At 41.4% G+C, this 21,786-nt stretch overlaps 1 pseudogene; it reads left to right on the top strand.

The window, feature by feature from the left end:
• The first annotated feature begins 21,047 nt into the window (after nucleotides 1–21,047).
• Nucleotides 21,048–21,215, top strand: LOC147353135 (small ribosomal subunit protein uS14 pseudogene; annotated as a pseudogene).
• The last annotated feature ends 571 nt before the right edge of the window (nucleotides 21,216–21,786 follow it).

Below are 21,786 nucleotides of genomic sequence, written 5' to 3'. Positions count from 1 at the left end.
CACTATCTATTTTAAATTTATTTATTTTTTAACTGAAGGAGAATTGCTTTACAGAATTTTGTTGTTTTCTGTCAAACATAGACATGAATCAGCCATAGGTGTACATATGTCCCCTCCCTACCCATCCCTCCCCTCTAGGTTGATACAGAGCCCCTGTCTGAGTTCCCTGAGACATACAGCAAATTCCCATTGGCTATTTTGATTCATAAAAGGAACTAGCAGAGTGCGTTTGCAGTTTAATGTACATTGTTGTTAAGTTAACCAGTGAGTGGGTGCCAGGTGCGTTTCATTTCCTGCATCAGTCACCTCTTCCCCAGCTGTACTATGCCACTCCAGGTAGCCGCCTTGAAATGGGTGAAGAGCTACCCTCCTGTGAAGAAAGCTAATGGTCCGTTACTGGTGTTCTTTCATACATGAAAGCAAACATCTTGAACATCTCCCAGGACATATGTACATCATACAGATAAGTCACTTAACATCCATGTGTGCAACAGCACTGCTCCACTGAACTTCCTCTTCCGGCTTTTAAGGACACACTGTAACTGTGCTCATTCAGTATTTTTACCCTTGACCTATTAATTCAGTCCCCACTGTGGTTCCTGTAGGTGGCACTGAGTCACAGTGGCTAAGAGCAGAGGCTTTGTCTGGAGTCAGGTGGCTTGGAGTCAAGACCCAGTACCACTTAGCTAGCTTTTGTTCTAGGCGCTGAACTTAACCTCTGTGGCCTCAGTTTCTTCATGTGTAAACTGGGACACTTGTACCACAGAGGTGGCATGACCCTATGTATTAATACATCAAGCTCCTGTAAAGTTCTGAGAACAGTGTCTGACTTTAAGTCCTCGATTGTTGGCTATCATTATTACTGGGTATAAAAATATCTGTATCAAAGCGTGGAATAAAATTTACTGATCTTTTCTGCCCTTGTATCTTTGACGTTTGGAAAAAGTTCTGAGATAGTGAGAGATAACTAGAGAATTAAAGGTTCTCTGAAGATTTGGGAGATGGATATTTCCCCTCAGCTGGGCTGCCATTCTGTAGACCCTTTCAGAGTAAATCACCGAAAGAGAACACCCACTCTTCACATGGTCAATGCAGAATGTTTAATACTGGTAATTCGGTGATTTCACCCTATTTGCAATGTACACAAAGCCTTAATTCAGGGTAAAGGAAACTTAATCTCCAAAGGAGGATCCAAGCAATACATACTCTGAGCTTCTGGAAATTTAGAAAATGCCACTTTAGGCCATGCTGGTACTTGGGAAATTACTTTGGTTAAATACTCTGTGAATATAAGAAACAGTACTAGGGATGAACAGTGACAAAAGGAGTGGATCTTATCTAGCTGCACTTCAGTCACTTGAAGACATTAAAAAAATAATAATAGATGTAAAAAACCCAGGCCACTTTCCACACCAATGAAATATAAATCTTTTTTGTTTTTTTTAAAAAAAGCTTCCCAAGTGGTTTCAGACTGCAGCTGAAACTAAAACATTGTGTGGACCTCAGAGTCTACTTCTGAGAAGAGGCCAAACCTTGCTATTTTCTAATCAAAACTGAACATAGATTACTTGTACAAAAGATGAAACATGATGAAAGGAATCAAAGGAAAGTTACTCTTTTCACTTCCATTTTTTTCCTCTGTCTCATTTAAGATAGTCTCACCCTGCTGATTAATTTCTTAGTTTCTACATATCTTACGAGAGGGTGACATAGTAGTTATTACAGCCAAAGTCCATAGGGCTTTCAACCTCCCAATTTTCTGATGACTCACAGAGATGCTGTGATGGTCTGTGTTCACACAATGTATGAGTGGCTAAATCAAGAGTGGAACCAGGTCTGACTCCTGAGCCATCATACAAGGTACTCCTGTGAGTGGTCACTAGTGATTGCCCAAGAAAACCCTGTCCTGCAGCTGTCAGCCCTGGAAACGCAGAGGTAATCCCTTATTCAGAAGCAGAGACCCTTCCCGCCCAGCACTGTCCTGAGGGAGGCAGCCGTGAATTCCTACTAGGGAAGGCGAGAAACCACTTGGCACCCACATCACATTTCCACTGGGCTGGAATTTGAATCTTATCTCCAGCTGAGGTTATGTTTACATTAACCAGAAAATAGATCTAGTGCTGTCCAGATCAGACACTGGGAATACATCTAACAAGACAGGCCTCTGCCCCCTTAGGACTTGGTTTCTAAGAGGAGACATACACACACATCCAGAATACAGTGTCAAGTGGTGCTAAGCACGAGTATAGCAGGGAAGAGGGGCTGGACAGGGCCAGGGCTGTTCCATGACCTGGGTGACGCAAGGAAGGCCTCTGGGGAGGGATGACAATTGAACAGAGGCCTGGAGAAACTCAGGGTGAGCCTATACAGAGAGAACACTGGGTGGAAAGATAAAGGCACCTTAATAGGACTTGAGATTTGCATTCTATTCTGAACCATATCCTCCTTCATGGATCACAGCCTTCTCATGGTGAAGGGACTTGCGGAACTCAGTGAAGCCATGCCATACAGGGCCACCCAAGATGGACAGGTCATAGTGGAGGGTTCTGACAACGTGGTCCATTGGAGAACAAAATCATGACCCCCTCCAGTATTCTTGCCTCAAGAACCCTATGAATAGAATGAAAAGGCAAATGGACATCACCAGATGGTCAATACCGAAATCAGATTGATTATATTCTTTCAGCTGAAAATGGAGAAGCTGTATACAGTCAGCAAAAACAAAGCCTAGAGCTGACTGTGGCTCAGATCATGAGCTCCCTATTGCAAAATTCAGGCTTAAATTGAAGAAAGCAGGGAAAACCACAGGCAATTCAGGTAAGACCTAAATCAAATCCCTTATGGTTATGCAGTGGAGATAGCAAATAGATTCAAGGGATTAGATCTGGTAGACAGAATGTCTGAAGAACTGTGAACAGAGATGTGTAATATTTTACAGGAGGCAGTGACCAAAACAACCCCAAAGAAAAATGTAAGAAGGCAAAGGGGTGGTCTGAGGAGCCTTTACAAATAGCTGAGAAAAAGAAGAGAACTGAAAGGCAAGGGAGAAAGGAAAAGATTTACCCAACTGAATGCAGGGTTCCAGAGAGTAGCAAGGAGAGATAAGAAAGCCTTAGTGAACAATGCAAAGAAATAGAGGAGTATAATAAAATGGGAAGCGATCCCCTCAAGAAAATTGGAGAAATCAAGGGACCATTTCATGCAAAGATGAGCGCAATAAAGGATAGAAAATGCAAGGACCTAACAGAAGCAGAAGAGATTAAAAAGAGCAAGAATACACAGAACTATACAAAAAAGGGACTTACTTGGTGGCTCAGATGGTAAAGAATCTGCCTGCAATTCAGGAGATGTGGGTTTGATCCCTGAAGGAAATGCTACTCACTCCAGTATTCTTACCTGGAGAATTCCATGGGCAGAGGAGCCCAGCAGGCTGCAATCCATGGGGTTGCAGAGAGTCAGATATGACTGAGCAATTAATACTCAGTTCAGTTCAGTTGTTCAGTTGTGTCTGACTCTTTGCAACCCCAAGAATCACAGCACGCCAGGCCTCACTGTCCATCACCAACTCCCGGAGTTCACTCAAATTCATGTCCATCGAGTTGATGATGCCATCCTATACAAAAAAGTCTTAATCAACTGGATAACCATGATGGTGTGATCACTCACCTAAAACCAGACATCCTGGAGTGTGAAGTCAAATGGGCCTTAGGAAGCATTACTACAAGCAAAGCTAGTAGAGGTAATGGAATTCCAGCTGAACTATTGAAAATCCTAAAAGATGATGCTGTGAAAGTGCTGCACTCAATATGTCAGAAGATTTGGAAAACAGCAGTGGCCACAGGACTAGAAAAGGTCAGTTTTCATTCCAATCAAAGAAGGGCAATGCCAAAGAATATTCAAACTACTGCACAGTTGCACTCATTTCACATGCTAGCAAGTTAATGCTCAAAATCCTTCAAGTTAGGCTTCAGCAGTACATGAACCAAGAACTTTCAGATGTACAAGCTGGATTTAGAAAAAGCAGAGGAACCAGAGATCAAATTGCCGACATTCATTGGATCATAGAGAAGCAAGGGAATTCCAGAAAGACATCTTTTTCTGCTTCATTGACTATGCCAAAGCTTTGTGTGGATCACAATGAACTGTGGAAAATTCTTAAAGAGATGAGAATACCAGACCACCTTACTTGTCTGCAGAGAAACCTGTATATGAGTCAAGAAGCAATAGTTAAAACCTTAAATGGAACAACTGACGGGCTCAAGATTGGGAAAGGAGTATGTCAAGTCTATATATTGTCACTCTGTTTATTTAACTTATATGCAGAGTACATTATGTGAAATGCCAGGCTGGATGAATCACAGACTGGAATCAAGATTGCTGGGAGAAATATCAACAACTTTGATTGTTGAGAAAAGTAAAAGCGCTTCAGAACAAGTTTTAAATATTTAATTCTTCTAAGAGCTAATTCTCCCAAGATTTTAAAATTGTCAAAATAGAGTTCTGATTGAAAAAGAAGACTTTTTTAAGCAATAGATTACTCTTGAGTTTCTTTATTTCTTCCTTTCTTTCTTTTTTAAAAAATGCTATGCAGGCAAGTCACTGTAGAAATCAAATTCCTTTAAGAAGAACCAGTGCAAGAATTTAAATTTGGCATCTTGATCAAAACTACTGTAACAAGTGGAAACAGTGATATCTAAAGCTTACCAACTATCGACTCTTCAGCAGATTAGCAAATACTTAGCCCAGGACATTTGAGATCAAATTGAAAATGGGAAGTTTTCTCATAAGCCCTTAGAGGCAGATCTGAACAAGCATACATAGAAGAGGGAAAAGAGAGAGTGAAAATAAAACTTAACATTATGCAGATTTATGCCTTATTTTTCAGCATTTTTTTTTTTTTATGTTGGTTCCCTCAACATGGTTTTGCTTTTTATTAGATCTGTATAGTTTGGTTAATTAGTGAGTTGGTTTTATATTTAAGCTACAATTAATCTTTTTTCTTTGATATTTATTTCTTTGCCTTTTTTAACTACTTTGAATTTTTAAATGTTTTATTCAGTCTTTAGAGCATCACAATGGCAATATGTATTTCCCTTAAAACACTGCAAACAAATATACTAGGAGTGCACCATTTTAATCTTTACTAGTTATTGTGAGATTGCTGTGTAAGTTAATAAACATATTTGTAAATACATTGTTTGCAGGAAGTAAATTTCTGAGTTACAGCTCAGGAAAAGCCTGCTGAATTTATGTTGTAAGCATTACTTAACACAGTATAAGGATGAAAAGACAGCAAAAATATCTTTATACTTCCTCATCCCCTCATTGCAACAAAGCCCTTAACTGGGAGAACCTTATTCCCCTCTCTTTCCTCTTCCTCCTCCACTTCCCACTTACTATATCACCTTATAATATTCAGAGAGCACTTGGATTATGGGTCTGAATAGAGAAATGCTTTCAGATAATCATTAGCCCACATACCCCAGTAACTTGTACTCAAAGATGGGATGGAGTTGTAAAGTGCTTTTATAATACAATATTATTGTTAAAGGCAAGGGTTGACTCTTTTGTTTTCTTTTGACATGGCATGTCCTGAAATAAATGTCAATTCAATATGGCAGATGGGTCAGTCATATTCTTTATTTGGAAGAAGTTGTGATTTCTGATATGGGGATGATTGTCTTCCTACACTGTAGCATTTGATGTATCTTTAAGGCAGTAACCAGTTATGCTGCTTTTAATATTGGTCTTTTTATTTGGCTTGGGGTTCTTCAACAGAAGCAGTGAAGTGTGTTCATAGTGCAGATTTTCTGTTTAATAAAGTTTTGCTGCCAAAAAAATGTATAAATAAACTGTTAAAAAAAAAAAAAAACAACTTTAAATATGAAGATGGTACTACTTTAATGGCAGAAAGAGAAGAGGAAATAAGAGCCTCTTGGTGTGAGAAGAGAGTGAAAAAACTGGCTTAAGACTCAACATTCAAAAAAACCAAGATCATGGCATCTGGTCCCATCACTTCATGGCAAATAGAAGGGAAAAAAGGGGAAGCAGTGACATTTTATTTTCCTGGGCTCCAAAATCACTGCTCATGGTAACTGCAGCCATGAAATTAAAAGACGCTTACTCTTTGAAGAAAAGCTATGAAAAACCTAGGCAGCATATTAAAAAGCAGTGACATTACTTTGCCGACACAGGTCCGATAATCAAAGTATGGTTTTTCCAGTACTCATGTATGGATGTCAGAGTTAGACCAGGAAGAACTGACACTTCCTGCCAAAGAACTGACACTTTCCAACTGTGATGCTGGAGAAGACTCTTGAGGGTCCCTTGGACAGCAAGGAGATCCAACCAGTCCATCCTAAAGGAAATCATCCCTGGATATTCATTGGAAGGACTGATGCTGAAGCTGAAGCTCCAATACTTTGGTCACCTGATGCGAAGAGCTGACTCATTAGAAAAGACCCTGATTCTGGCAAAGATTGAAGGCAAAAGGAGAAGGGGACAGCAGAGGATGAGATGGTTAGATAGCATTACTGACTCAAAGGATATGAATGAACAGTCTCTGGGAGATAATGAAGGACAGGTGTGCTGCAATCCATGGGATTGCAAAGAGGACTTAGCAACTGGACAGGATTTAGTGACTGGACAAGACTTTGTGGCTGAACAAGACTTTGTGACTGAACAACAACAACAATCCTAGGCCATCCTAGACCATCTTGTCTCCAGCTGACCTGCCTGCTGACCACAGATGCATGAGAAAGCTCATCAGCAATCGATCAGACTGAATCAGACTGAATCAGACCAGAACTGTGCAGCTGACCTCTTTAGGTCACTAAGTTTTAGGATAGTTTGTTTCATAGTAATAAATACTGATACCCATTCATTCAATGAAATATCTTGGAGCAATTTGAAAGAATGAAGGGAACATATGCATATTGGTACAATGACATGGAAAGCTTGCTGACACAAATTAATATTTACAAAGTGTGTAATTCTACAAGCTAACCTATAGCCCTCTAACAATTTCCCCCATTTCTGCATGCTAGCCTTTGTTGATCTCTATTGTAGTCAGATAACTCTATACATTGATGTCCTTGTTAAAATAAGTTTTGAAATGCCCATGTTAAACAGATTTATTTCAGGATTGTCAGTGAATCCTTCAGAACAGGTAGTGTATGCTGCTGCCCTATTGTTATTTGACATTAATACCCGCTTCCCATTGAGAGAGTCAATTCCTAGGCAGGTTGATAAGAAGTCCGGGAGTCCCGGAGGAGATAGGGGTCTGGAATTCTCAAGGAGGAGGAAAGGATAAACATCTTTTTTTTCTCTACATTCCTTAGTCTTAGTCACATAAAATGTTTTTTCTTTAAGCCCAGAACTGATGATTACACAACAAACAACTCAGTTTAAACTCTCTACTAAGGATTATAAAACAACAATGTATCCTGCTTGAGGACAGTTTCTCCTTCCTGAAAACCTTCTGGCTAATCCTGTTATCTTAAAATGTAAATTATGGGAGTGGGTCTAGTAAGATCTTTACAACCTTGAAACATTCTTTTGATTTATTGTAATAAATATAACTCCCTTGCTAACACTAGCAAGGGGGACACTTTCCACCCCCCCTTCCGATGTCTATATCAGAAGCTTTCTCTGTCCCTCAACGTCTGCTGGATCATCGAAAAAGCAAGAGAGTTCCAGAAAAACATCTATTTCTGCTTTATTGACTATGCCAAAGCCTTTGACTACGTGGATCACAATAAACTGTGGAAAATTCTGAAAGAGATGGGAATACCAGACCACCTGACCTGCCTCTTGAGAAACTTATATGCAGGTCAGGAAGCAACAGTTAGAACTGGACATGGAACAACAGACTGGTTCCAAATAGGAAAAGGAGTACGTCAAGGCTGTATATTGTCACCCTGCTTGTTTAATGTTAGGTAGGTAGAATAGGGAAAAGAAGTCCAAAATTGTGGTGGCTAAAAGACAAGGAAGGGAAAAGCCCGCGAAAATAGAACAAAGGAAGGTCAAAGGAAGGTCCAAGGACCAGAGTGAAGATTTCAGGTAGAACAAATAGCACTCCTGGCTAAGCCCAATTTGCACACGGCAGCCCAGGTGTAGGAAAAAAACATAAAAGGAGCCAAAGCTCTTTCTTGCTCTCTTTCTCTCCCTCATGCCTACGCTCTTTCTCTCTCTCTCCATCTCTCACTCTCTCTCTCCCCCTCCCCCACACACTCCTCCACTCTCTTCTCTTCGAGTCTTTGGATTGGCATGCCCTCACGCTTCGAGGATGGATTCTCCTGCTATCTTCTAAAGAAAATAGAGCTGTAACAACTGATTTGCCTAAAAGCTATAACACGGTTTGTCCAAGACCCGAGAGCTGTGATGTGCTGAGGGCTTTAATGTCCGTAGCTCCAAATCTTTGTTGTAACAAGACAAAGAACCGAGGAATGTACACTTGCATGACATTTAACTTATATGCAGAGTACATCATGAGAAAGGCTGGGCTGGAAGAAGCACAAGCTGGAATCAAGATTGCCGGGAGAAATATCAATAACCTCAGATATGCAGATGACACCACCCTTATGGCAGAAAATGAAGAGGAACTAAAAAGCCTCTTGATAAAAGTGAAAGTGGAGAGTGAAAAAGTTTGCTTAAAGTTCAACATTCAGAAAACGAAGATCATGGCATCTGGTCCCATCACTTCATGGCAAATACATGGGGAAACAATGGAAACAGTGTCAGACTTTATTTTTGGGGGGGCTCCAAAATCACCACAGATGGTGATTGCAGCCATGAAATTAAAAGATGCTTACTCCTTGAAAGGAAAGTTATGACCAACCTAGACAGCATATTAAAAAGCAGAGATATTACTTTGCCAACAAAGGTTCGTCTAGTCAAGGCTATGGTTTTTCCAGTGGTCATGTACGGATGTGAGAGTTGGACCGTGAAGAAAGCTGAGCGCCAAAGAATTGATGCTTTTGAAGTGTGGTGTTGGAGAGGACTCTTGAGAGTCCCTTGGACTGCAAGGAGATCCAACCAGTCCATTCTAAAGGAGATCAGTCCTGGGTGTTCATTGGAAGGACTGATGCTGAAGCTGAAACTCTAGTACTTTGGCCACCTCATGCGAAGAGTTGACTCATTGGAAAAGACTCTGATGCTGGGAGGGATTGGGGGCAGGAGGAGAAGGGGACGACAGAGGATGAGATGGCTGGATGGCATCACCGACTCGATGGACATGAGTTTGAGTGAACTCCGGGAGTTGGTGATGGACAGGGAGGCCTCGTGTGCTGTGATTCATGGGGTCGTGAAGGGTTGGACATGACTGAGCAACTGAACTGAACTGATACAAAAGCTCTCGAGTGATCAAGACTGGTCCCTGGTCCCGAAGTTAAATCTTCTTCAGAGATCACGAATTGGACACCGTTCACCACCTTGCCTTAACATCCCTAGAGAGTAATGGTTCATACAGTACACTTTGGGAAATGCTGTCTTGTTTATTCTTGGGATAACTAGCTCTATGAACTCTGCTGTGTTTCTCTGCCACTTTGCTGGAAGGCTTTCTGATTTGTGTATTGTGCTGTGTCCTGTGTCTTATTCTTGTCAAATTCATTCCCCAAAACCCATTATAATAAAAGTAAGTAGCAAATAGTTTCGGCTTTAAAAAACATTCCCCTGACTTTCCCCATCAGCATTAGCCTTTATGTACACACACAATTGTTACTTTGTCCAATGTGCGCATATCAGGTCAAAGTGATCTATTTCAGAAAATTGGACTTACTTAAACTATCTTGATGAAAGGATTGTACTTGGGGCCCTGGAAGAGAAGTGATCCTCTCTTGGAGAGAAGAGGACTCACAGCACTGGCCTTGGAGGTAGAAGTCCTGGAAATTCAGGCTCTGAAAGAAATCAAAGATGACACAAACAAATGGAGAGTTATATCATGTTCTTGGATTGAAAGAATCAATATTGTGAAAATGACTATACTATACAAAGCAATCTACGTATTCAATGAATCTTTGTCAAATTACCAAGGGCATTTTTCACAGAATTAAAACAAAAAATTTTACATTTTGTATGGAAACACAAAAGACTCCAAACAGCAAAAGTAATCTTGAGAAAGAAAAATGGAGCTGGAGGAATCAGACTCCCCAGCCTCAGACTATACTACAAAGCTACAGTGATCAAAAACAGGACTAGCACAAAAACAGAAATATACATCAAAGGAACAGGATAGACGATCCATCTAAAGGAGGCAAGAATATACCACAGAGAAAAAGCAGTCTCTTTAATAAGTGGTGCTGGAAAAACTGGATAGATACATGTAAAAGAATAAAAACAGAACACTCTTTAACACACAAAAGAAAAAACTCAAAATGGATTAAAGAATTAAATGTAAGGCCAGATAGTATAAAACATTTAGAGGAAAATATATGCAAAACATTGATAAATTGCAGCAAGATTTCAACCCACTACACAGAGTAATGAAAATAAAAACAAAAGTAAACAAATGAGACCTAATTAAATTTAAAAGCTTTTGCACAGCAACAGAAATGATAAACAAAATTTAAAGACATCCCTCAGAATGGGAGAAAACATTTGCAAATGAAGCTACGGACACGGGATTAATCTCCGAAATGTACAAGCAGCACATGCACCTCAATATTAAAAAAACGAACAACCCGAACAAAAAATGGGTGGAAGACCTAAAGACTTCTTTCTCCAAAGAAGATATTCGATGGCCACCAAACACAGGACAAGATGCTCAACATCACTCATTATTAGAGAAGTCCAAATCAAAACTACAATGAGGTATCACCTCACACTAGCCAGAATGGCCATCTTCAGAAAAACCTACAAACAATAAATGCTAGAGTGGGTACGGAAAAAAGGGAACCTCCTACACTGTTGGGAATGTAAATTGGTGCAGCCACTATGGAGAACAGTATGGAGGTTTCTTTAAAAACTAAGAATAGGGCTATCGTATGATCCAGCAATCCCAGTGCTAGGCATATATCCAGAGAAAACCACAATTTGAAAGGATGCATGCGCCTTGACGTTCACTATTTACAATAGCCAGAACATGAAAGCAACCTAAATGTCTATCAGTGGAGGAATGGATAAAGAAGGTGTGGTGTATGTGTATACAATGGAATATTACTCGGCCATAAAAAGGGATGAAATAGTGCCATTTACAGGGACATGAATGGTCCTAGAGACTGTCATAAAGAGTGAAGTAAGTCAGAAAGAGAAAAACAAATATCATGTAATATTGCTTATATGTGGAATATGGAAAAATGGTACAGACAAGTTTATTTGCAAAAGAGAGAATCTCAGATGTAAAGAACAAACTTATGGTTACCAAGTAGGGGAAGGGGGCGTGGGATAAATTGGGAAATTGACATATATACACTAGTATGTATAAAATAGATAACTAATGAAAACCTACAGTATAGCTCAGAGAACTCTATTCAGTGCTCTGTGGTGATCTAAATGAGAGGGACATCTTTTAAAAAAGTGGATATATGTATACATGTAACTGATTCACTTTGTTGCATGGCAGAAACTAACATAACACTGTAAAGCAGCTATATTCCAATAAAAATTAAAAATAAGAAATCCAGACATTGGTATGAAGGCACTGGATCCTCGGGGGTTGCTGAGCCCCAGTTTGTTCTGTTTATCCAAAAATGAGGATGGTGTCATAGGGAAGTTTCAGGGACATTCTGGTGGTGAGAGAAATTAATGAGGGTGAAACTGTGTGCTGGACCTGGGGTTGTCAGTCCAGGCCCCTACATTTCTGCACAGCAGGAACAGAAAAGGAGGGTATCTATTTGTATGACTGAAATAGCCATAAATATCTAGCAGAGCTGGATCCATGGACTCCAGTAATACCATTAAGAACAGCTTTTCTCCATTTTCCAACAGATTTTCTGTCTTGACTCTTATTAGAAGAGGGGACCTAAATAACAAATGCCCACTAAAATGAGGGAAAGATCCATAGTCCTCACCACTCATTGTTGACTTATGTCAGGCCTTGGCTCACTGATGTCCCTTGTCATGACCTTGGCCTGTAACTTTAAGACCTATAATTAGTCTCAGAATCAGGAAGAAAGGGGCTGTCAGCCCAACCTCTGCCTCGTTTCCTGAACACCGATTTTTACCCAATTCCTTTTCTTTTTGTACCAAGAGATAAGGGTGTTGCGTGCTTGAAGACAAACTCCTCATTTGGGGAGGTGGATAGAAGACATAAAGCTTGGCCATACTTAGAAATACAGATGGAACTGGACTGAATGCCCCTTTTCATTCACTGATTCAGGTTGGTGGTGTTCGTGAATCCTAATTTGTAAATGAAAGACTTTTGGCTTTTCTGCTGCTGCTAAGTCACTTCAGTCATGTCTGACTCTGTGTGACCCAGAGATGGCAGCCCACCAGGCTTCCCCGTCCCTGGGATTCTCCAGGCAAGAACACTGGAGTGGGTTGCCATTTCCTTCTCCAATGCTTGAAAGTGAAAAGTGAAAGGGAAGTCGCTTAGTTGTGTCTGACTCCTAGCGACCCCACGGACTGCAGCCTACCAGGCTCCTCCATCCATGGGATTTTCCAGGCAAGAGTACTGGAGTGGGGTGCCATTGGCTTTTCTATTTGGTGGAAAAGACAATCCTAGGGAGGGAGGAAGGAGAGACAGAAAGAAGAAGAGAAGAAAGAAGAAGGAGGAGGAAAAGGAGAAAGGAGAATGACAGGAAGAAAGAAGGGGGGACAGAGGAGGTGAAGGAGAGAGAGGGAGGGAGGAAGGGTAAAGAGGAGATAAGGGGTGGAGAGCCTTAGGCAGGCCAGTGCTGGAGGAGCAGGCAGAACGTTCCCTCAACAATTCCTTTTCTCCGTAGTGCCTCTTACTCCAGGTTTTTGTGGGCATCAGTTTCCAGTTTTCAAACTTATTTTTATGACCATTAAAGTTATAAACATAAATAACTATAAACAACAGAAGGCCCAGAAAGCTTCGAAAATGCTTAAAAGTGCTCCCTGATCTTACTTCCTGTGGATCCGGGTGAGATTTCCTGGAGAAAGGATATTTGAGCTGTAATATGAGAGTTTTGTAGGAGATGATTAGGTGAAGAGAGTGGGGGAGAAAGAGTTCTCATGTTTGCCCCTCAGGATTCACTTTCCATTTTTCATCTCTGTGCCCCAGAGGCATGGCCTCCAGGGTCTGTCTCTCCAGGCTCTCGAGTGGGTTTGGCCAATGGGAGGCACCCCCAAGAGGTGAGTGCAGGGAGCAGGTGAATGGTGGTGTTTATTCCTCTGCTCCCTCCTTGTCTGAGGTGGCATTCCTCTACAGATGGCCACAGCTGTGTCAGCCTGTGTCAACCACAAGTCGTCTCTGACTGCAGGGAGCATAATTAACTGAGGGCACTGGCTGCTGTGCTCTGAAGTCCATCCCTGCATTGCTCCAAGGCCGTGTCTTGCATGGGCTGCTCCCAGATGTTCAGCCTGTGCAGCAGGGATACTAAGGCATTCCTGAGAGATCTGGGATTCCTCTAACTGTCAATTTTGGCTCCTGACAATGTTGTCAAAACGGTCTTAGTCCAATCCATCCTTCTTCCTCTACTCTTCACTTGGAGTCAGAATTACATCATCATGTCAGATGCTCCTCCCAAACTTTCTGAGTCCCCTCCCATTTTCTCTTTTAAACATTCTCCCTAATAAGATCCTAGCATGTTTAATCTCATCTTGGCATTTGTTTCTTGGAGAACCTGCCTTTGCTGAGAGGCCCTTCATTTTCAACTGCCAGCTCACCCTTCCCCAGAAGCTGTTCCCTCCTGGCCTCTTTGAGGCCTGGCTGTGATTCCAGCTCAGCTGTTGTTACTCCCTGGGTGGTGTTTCCCTTAGGCCTGTTTGCAACTTTTCAAGAAGTCCCATCATTAAACTCAGAAAAGTTACTGCTATAGACTGAATGTTTCAGTTCAGCTCAGTTGCTCAGCTGTGTCCGACTCTTTGCGACCCCATGAATCGCAGCACGCCAGGCCTCCCTGTCCATCACCAACTCCTGGAGTTCACTCACACTCATGTCCATCGAGTCAGTGATGCCATCCAGCCATTTCATCCTCTGTCGTCCCCTCCTGCCCCCAATCCCTCCCAGCATCAGAGTCTTTTCCAATGAGTCAACTCTTCGCATGAGGTAGCCAAAGTACTGGAGTTTCAGCTTTAGCATCATTCCTTCCAAAGAAATCCCAGGGCTGATCTCCTTCAGAATGGACTGGTTGGATCTCCTTGCAGTCCAAGGGACTCTCAAGAGTCTTCTCCAACACCACACCTCAAAAGCATCAATTCTTCGGTGCTCAGCCTTCTTCACAGTCCAACTCTCACATCCATACATGACCACTGGAAAAACCATAGCCTTGACTATACGGACCTTTGTTGGCAAAGTAATGTCTCTGCTTTTGAATATGCTATCTACGTTGGTCATAACTTTCCTAACAAGGAGTAAGTGTCTTTTAATTTCATGACTGCAGTCACCATCTGCAGTGATTTTCGAGCCCAAAAATATAAAGTCTGACACTGTTTCCACTGTTTTCCCATATATTTCCTATGAAGTGATGGGACCAGATGCCAGGATCTTCATTTTCTGAATGTTGAGCTTTAAGCCAACTTTTTCACTCTCCTCTTTCACTTTCTTCAAGAGGCTTTTTAGTTCCTTTTCACTTTCTGCCATAAGGGTGGTGTCATCTGCATATCTAAAGTTATTGATATTTCTCCCGGCAATCTTGATTCCAGCTTGTGTTTCTTCCAGCCCAGCATTTCTCATGATGTACTCTTCATAGACGTTAAATAAGCAGGGTGACAATATACAACCTTGATGTACTCCTTTTCCTATTTGGAACCAGTCTGTTGTTCCATGTCCAGGTCTAACTGTTGCTTCCTGACCCGCATACTGATTTCTCAAGAGGCAGGTCAGGTGGTCTGGTATTCCCATCTCTTTCAGAATTTTCCACAGTTTATTGTGATCCACACAGTCAAAGGCTTTGGCATAGTCAATAAAGCAGAAATAGATGTTTTTCTGGAACTCTCTTGCTTTTTCCATGATCCAGCAGATGTTGGCAATTTGGTCTCTGGTTCCTCTGCCTTTTCTAAAACCAGCTTGAACATCAGGAAGTTCACGGTTCACATATTGCTGAAGCCTGGCTTGGAGAATTTTGAGCATTACTTTATTAGCGTGTGAGATGAGTGCAATTGTGCAGTAGTTTGAGCATTCTTTGGCATTGCCTTTCTTAGGGAGTAGAATGAAAACTGACCTTTTCCAGTCCTGTGGCCACTACTGAGTTTTCTAAATTTGCTGGCATATTGAGTGCAGCACTTTCACAGCATCATCTTTCAGGATTTGAAAGAGCTCAACTGGAATGCCATCACCTCCACTAGCTTTGTTCGTAGTGATGCTTTCTAAGGCCCACTTGACTTCACATTCCAGGATGTCTGGCTATATCTCCCCAAAACTCGTGTGTTAAAACCTGATCTGCAACAGACATAGAGAATAGACTTATGGACATGGGGAGAGGGGAGGAGAGGGTGAGATGTATGGAAAGAGTAACGTGTAAACTTACACTACCATATGTAAAATAGATAACCAACGGGAATTTGCTGTATGGCTCAGGAAACTCAAACAGGGGCTCTGTATCAATCTAGAGAGGTGGGATGGGGAGGGAGATGGGAGGGAGGATCAAAAGGGATGAGATATATGTATACCCACGGCTGATTCATTCTGAGGTTTGACAGAAAACAACAAAATTCTTAAAGAAATTATCCTTCAATAAAAAAATAAATTAAAAAGAAAAGAAAATCTGATCTCCAATGTAATGATATTTGGAGATGGGGCCTTTGGGAGGTGATTTTGTCATGAGGGCAGAGCCCCCAAAAATTGGAAAGAGATCCCGGAGAGATGATCCTTTGCCTCTCCACCATTTGAAGTCACAGCAAAAAAGGCAGCTTTCTATGAATCAGGCTCTCACCAGACATGGAATCTGCTAGCACCTTAATCTTGAACTGTGCAGCCTCTAGAACTGTGAGAAATCAATCTCTGTCATCTATAAGCCCCAGTTTGCGGTATTCAATTATAGCAGCCTGAATGGACTAAGATAGTTACCCTCTTTGAATGTAACACTTGTTTACTGCCAGGATTCTCTCTGATACAGTAGCCTGGCACAGAGAACAACCCATGCAATATCCTGATGTGAGGGAAGACTTGTGTGCTCTCCATGATGCTGACCCACATCGCCCACTAGACGCCGAAACTTGCTTGTCCTGTGGGCTTGGGGAAGCACGTGATGGCCACACACCTCTGAGCTTCCCTGCTGCCTTAGGCAAGCCTCCACCTTTCTACTGGCCTCAGGGTGTAACCAAATGCTTTCTGTACTGAACTTCTCTTATTTTTGCCTGCCAAGCATCCAGTCCTCTTCTGATTATTATAATTTGATTTTCCTTTTGGGAATCAACTTTTTCCTTCTCTCAAACTACGTCAGTGTACCAGATTGGCCAATTGAATCAGAAATTAGAGTGTGGTTTGTTGGGTTAGTAAGAGTTAACTTGGGGGTTTTGTGGAAGCTGTTGAGGAAAAGGATCTCTTTTCTTCGGGATTGATGTATTGAAAGAACTTTCTGGGGCCATCTCATGGATCCAAGAGCTGACATAGGAGGAAATCTGAATTGAGAGACAGAGAGAAAGAGAGAAGATGAGAAAAACTGATGACATCATTTGAGCCCTTGGATGAGGATGTGTCTGAAACCAACATGCCCTTGAAATTTTCACTTATGTAAGATAATTGACACTTGTTATTTTGACTAAACCATTTTAAGTTGGATTTTTGTCACTTAAAAAAAAAGAGAATTCAACTAAAACTGCTATAAGGGCCCTTCTAGTTTCATTGTTTTAGGAATTTACATGTTCTTCACACCAGAGACATAACATTTAATGTCAGTTACAATGGGTAGAAGCTACAGTGGGTACAATGTTGGAGAAGACTCTTGAGAGTCCCTTGGACTAGATCCAACCAGTCCATCCTAAAGGAGATCAGTCCTGGGTGTTCATTGGAAGGACTGATGTTGAAGCTGAAACTCCAATACTTTGGCCACCTGATGAGAAGAACTGACTCATTTGAAAAGACCCTGATGCTGGGAAAGATTGAGGGCAGGCGGAGAAGGGGACGACAGAGGATGAGATGGTTGGATGGCATCACCGACTCAAAGGACATGAGTTTGGGTAGACACTGGGAGTTGGTAACAGACAGGGAGGCCTGGCGTGCTGCAGTCCATGAGGTCGCAAAGAGTCAGACATGACTGAGCGACTAAACTGAACTGAACTGACAATGGATAGAAAGCAACTTCTTCTCTATGCCTTCTTCCCAGAAATGAGAGATGGGGTTTTAAAAAATAGCCTTTGATATATAGTTTATATATTATAAAAGTGACTCATTTTTAAGTATAAAATTCAGTGATTTTTAGCAAATTTACAGAATTGTAAAATCCACTTTTAGAACATGTTTTCGTCATCCCCAAAAGATTTTTCATGTTCATTGGCAATCATTCCCTATTCCTATCCCTAGCCAAAGGCAATCATTAATCTGCTATTTGTCTGTGTTAGTTGCTCAGCCATGTCCAACTCTTTGTGACCCCATGGACTGTAGCCCACCAGGCTCCTCTGCCCATGAAATTCTTCAGGAGTGAACTGCCATTTCATGGGTTGCCGTTTCCTTCTCTGGATATTTGTCTATAGATTTGTTTTTTCTGAGTATTTCATGTAAATGGAATCACACAATATGTGGTCTTTGTGTCTGTCTTCTTTTTAACATCATGTTTTTGAGGATCATTGACTTGTAGTATGTATCATAACTGCCTTCTTTTTTTATCACTGAGCATTCACCAGAATCGATGTGTGGAGTATTTTCATTTGTTTGACTATTATAAATAAAGCTTCTGTAAACATTTGGATACAGATCTTTGTGTGATCATATGTTTTCACTTCTCTTGGGTAGATACCCAGGAGTAGAATTATTGGTTTATATGGAAGTTTTAGATTTAACTTTTTAAGAAAAGGTCAAACTGTTTCCCAAAGTGACTGCACCAAAAGCATTAACGCATGAGGGTTCTGTTTTCTCCACATCCTCACCAGCACTTACTATATCTGTCTTTTTGATTGTAGACATTCTATTGGGTATGTATTAGTACATAGTTGTGGTTTTTATTTGCATATCTCTAAGGATCGATGCAAAGAAATAGAGGAAAACAACAGAATGGAAAAGACTAGAGATGTCTTCAAGAAAATTAGAGATACCAAGGGAACATTTCATGCAAAAATCAGCTCAATAAAGGACAGAAATGGTATGGACCTAACAGAAGCAGAAGATATTAAGAACAGGTGGCAAGAATACACAGAAGAACTGTACAAAAAAGATCTTCACGACCCAGATAATCATGATGGTGTGATCACTGACCTAGAGCCAGACATCCTGGAATGTGAAGTCAAGTGGGCCTTAGAAAGCATCACTACGAACAAAGCTAGTGGAGGTGATGGCATTCCAGTTGAGCTCTTTCAAATCCTGAAAGATGATGCTGTGAAAGTGCTGCACTCAATATGCCAGCAAATTTAGAAAACTCAGCAGTGGCCACAGGACTGGAAAAGGTCAGTTTTCATTCCAATCCCAAAGAAAGGCAATGCCAAAGAATGCTCAAACTACTGCACAATTGCACTCATCTCACATGCTAGTAAAGTAATGCTCAAAATTCTCCAAGCCAGGCTTCAGCAATACATGAACCGTGAACTTCCAGATGTTCAAGCTGGTTTTAGAAAAGGCAGAGGAACCAGAGATCAAATTGCCAACATCTGCTGGATCATGGAAAAAGCAAGAGAGTTCCAGAAAAACATCTATTTCTGTTTTATTGACTATGCCAAAGCCTTTGACTGTGTGGATCACAATAAACTGTGGAAAATTCTGAAAGAGATGGGAATACCAGACCACCTGACCTGCCTCTTGAGAAATTTGTATGCAGGTCAGGAAGCAATAGTTAGACCTGGACATGGAACAACAGACTGGTTCCAAATAGGAAAAGAAGTACGTCAAGGCTGTATATTGTCACCCTGCTTATTTAACGTCTATGAAGAGTACATCATGAGAAATGCTGGGCTGGAAGAAACACAAGCTGGAATCAAGATTGCCAGGAGAAATATCAATAACCTCAGATATGCAGATGACACTACCCTTATGGCAGAAAGTGAAGAGGAACTAAAATGCCTCTTGAAGAAAGTGAAAGAGGAGAGTGAAAAAGTTGGCTTAAAGCTCAACATTCAGAAAACTAAGATCATGGCATCTGGTCCCATCACTTCATGGCAAATACATGGGGAAACAGTGGAAACGGTATCAGACTTTATTTTTGGGGGCTCCAAAATCACTGCAGATGGTGACTACAGTCATGAAATTAAGAGATGCTTACTCCTTGGAAGGAAAGTTATGAGCAACCTAGATAGCATATTCAAAAGCAGAGACATTACTTTGCCAACAAAGGTCCGTCTAGTCAAGGCTATGGTTTTTCCAGTGGTCATGTATGGATGTGAGAGTTGGACTGTGAAGAAAGCTGAGCGCCAAATAATTGATGCTTTTGAACTGTGGTGTTGGAGAAGACTCTTGAGAGTCCCTTGGACTGCAAGGAGATCCAACCAGTCCATCCTAAAGGAGATCGGTCCTGGGTGTTCATTGGAAGGACTGATGCTGAAGCTGAAACTCCAAACTTTGGCCATCTCATGCGAAGAGTTGACTCATTGGAAAAGACCCTGATGCTGGGAGGGATTGGGGGCAGGAGGAGGAGGGGACGACAGAGGATGAGATGGCTGGATGCATCACCATGTCGATGGATATGAGTTTGGGTGGACTCCGGGAGTTGGTGATGGACAGGGAGGCCTGGCATGCTGGGATTCATGGGGTCACAAAGAGTCAGACACGACTGAGAGACTGAACTGATCTGAACTGAAGGATTAATGATATTGAGCATTTTGTCAAGTGTTTAATAGCCATATTTTCTTTCTTGAATTGTATATTTAAATCTTCTGCCCATTTAAAAATTGGACTCTTTTGTATTCTTTTTATTTAGTTGTTTGTTCCTTGTATATTTTGGATTTAAGTCTTTTGTCAGATGAATTATTTATAAATATTTAGGAGACAGAAATTTAAATCAAGAAGCTAGTGGTCCTATCTATTTCTTCATTCCCAGGGTGGGCCTTGGCATACCTCGAATGGTTAAAATCTGCCTTTGAACCCTCTTCTCTCATGGACTTATGTCCTCCTAAGCTGTGCTCCTCTATTTCTCTAAGGTCCTTACCTTAGTTTCTTTGGCTGCAAACAACAAAAACCAACTCTGGCTAAATTAAGCAAAAGGACGTTTGTTGGAGGGACTTCTGGACCTGTTGACCAAGCCACACTTAGGCCACATAACCTCTCCCAGCTGGGCCAGTCTTGGTCACTTTGCTTTCTATAGTGAGGGGTAGGATCCTTGATTTACTGTCCCACCAAGACACCACACAGTGGAGGAAAGATCATTCCCCAAAAGGAAATCAGGACATTAATTCACTAACTGCTTTTCTTGCTCTGACTTTTTTTTACTATATTATGCTGCTTTCTTTGGCATCCTTAATCAGGCAGTCAGAGCTCATTTCCAAGGAAGAAGCTGGGATTACTTTAGAGAGGATATTGAGCAGATGAGTGGAGAGGGACAGACTTCTCTCTGTCTCTTCATTCTTAGGATCTGTTTTCCAAGAAACACCAGATCTATCCTAAATAAACTACCTGCTCTCCCTCTGTGTGTGTCAGCATCTGCCCCTGGAAAATAGCCTGTAACCAATAGCCCTCGAAAGCCCAAAACCCTCTGTCCAATTTCTCTGTGAGACCTCATGTCCTCTCTGCTTCCTTGCCTGAAAATGCACCACACTTAAAATTTGAAAGCTTGTAGTTCATTGAATAACAACTAAAAATTTAAAAAAACACTTAGCACTTTTGCCTTGTTGAAGCCTAGTAGAACATGGGCCACCAGCAGCTCTACTAGAGCCGGGCGAGAAAACGTGGCCAGTGTTTTCGCTCTTGATGGGTCTCAAATTAGCACGGTCTAATCCAGAAATACAGCCTCGATATGTGCAGCCAGTGTTCACAGCAGTCCTTGAAGGACACCAGCTTCATTAAGTTGGGCTAAATGAACTTCCTTAAATGGGTCATTCAAGACATCTGCCTTATGCAGAAACAATGCTAGCTCTTTGTATATAAAATGAAAATTTAAAAACTTTTAAAGAAGACTTAGCATGTGGCCTGGCACATAGTATGTATTCAAATATGATAGCTTATTAGTATTATTATTGTGGGATGAGAAAGGCCTAATCCAACTTAGAGTTAAATATGTAAATCAAAGTCAGTTATGACACGAGAATGTTGTTAAGACAAATATTTTGGAGGGTTTTTGCTCTTTTAAAAGGGCAATTGCACATATACATTTTTGACTTTGGCTTTTGAGGGGCATATTATCTTTTTTAATGCCTATTCTAGACGTCTAGAATGTTATTTTGAGTGGCCTCTGCCCATCACAGTGGAATGAATGGCAACTGCCTGATTGAGAATACAGAAGAAAAGCAGCATGCTGCTGCTGCTGCTCCTAAGCCGCTTCAGTCGTGTCCGACTCTGTGCGACCCCATAGACTGCAGCCCACCAGCCCCCGCCGCCCCTGGGATTCTCCAGGCAAGAACACTGGAGTGGGTTGCCATTTCCTTCTC

This window comes from Bos grunniens, chromosome 18, assembly GCF_055505025.1.
Source record: "Bos grunniens cultivar Pamir isolate PY7600 chromosome 18, Bosgru_T2T1.0, whole genome shotgun sequence".
Classification (NCBI taxonomy): domain Eukaryota; kingdom Metazoa; phylum Chordata; class Mammalia; order Artiodactyla; family Bovidae; genus Bos; species Bos grunniens.
This window is presented reverse-complemented; position numbering and strand designations above follow the sequence as displayed.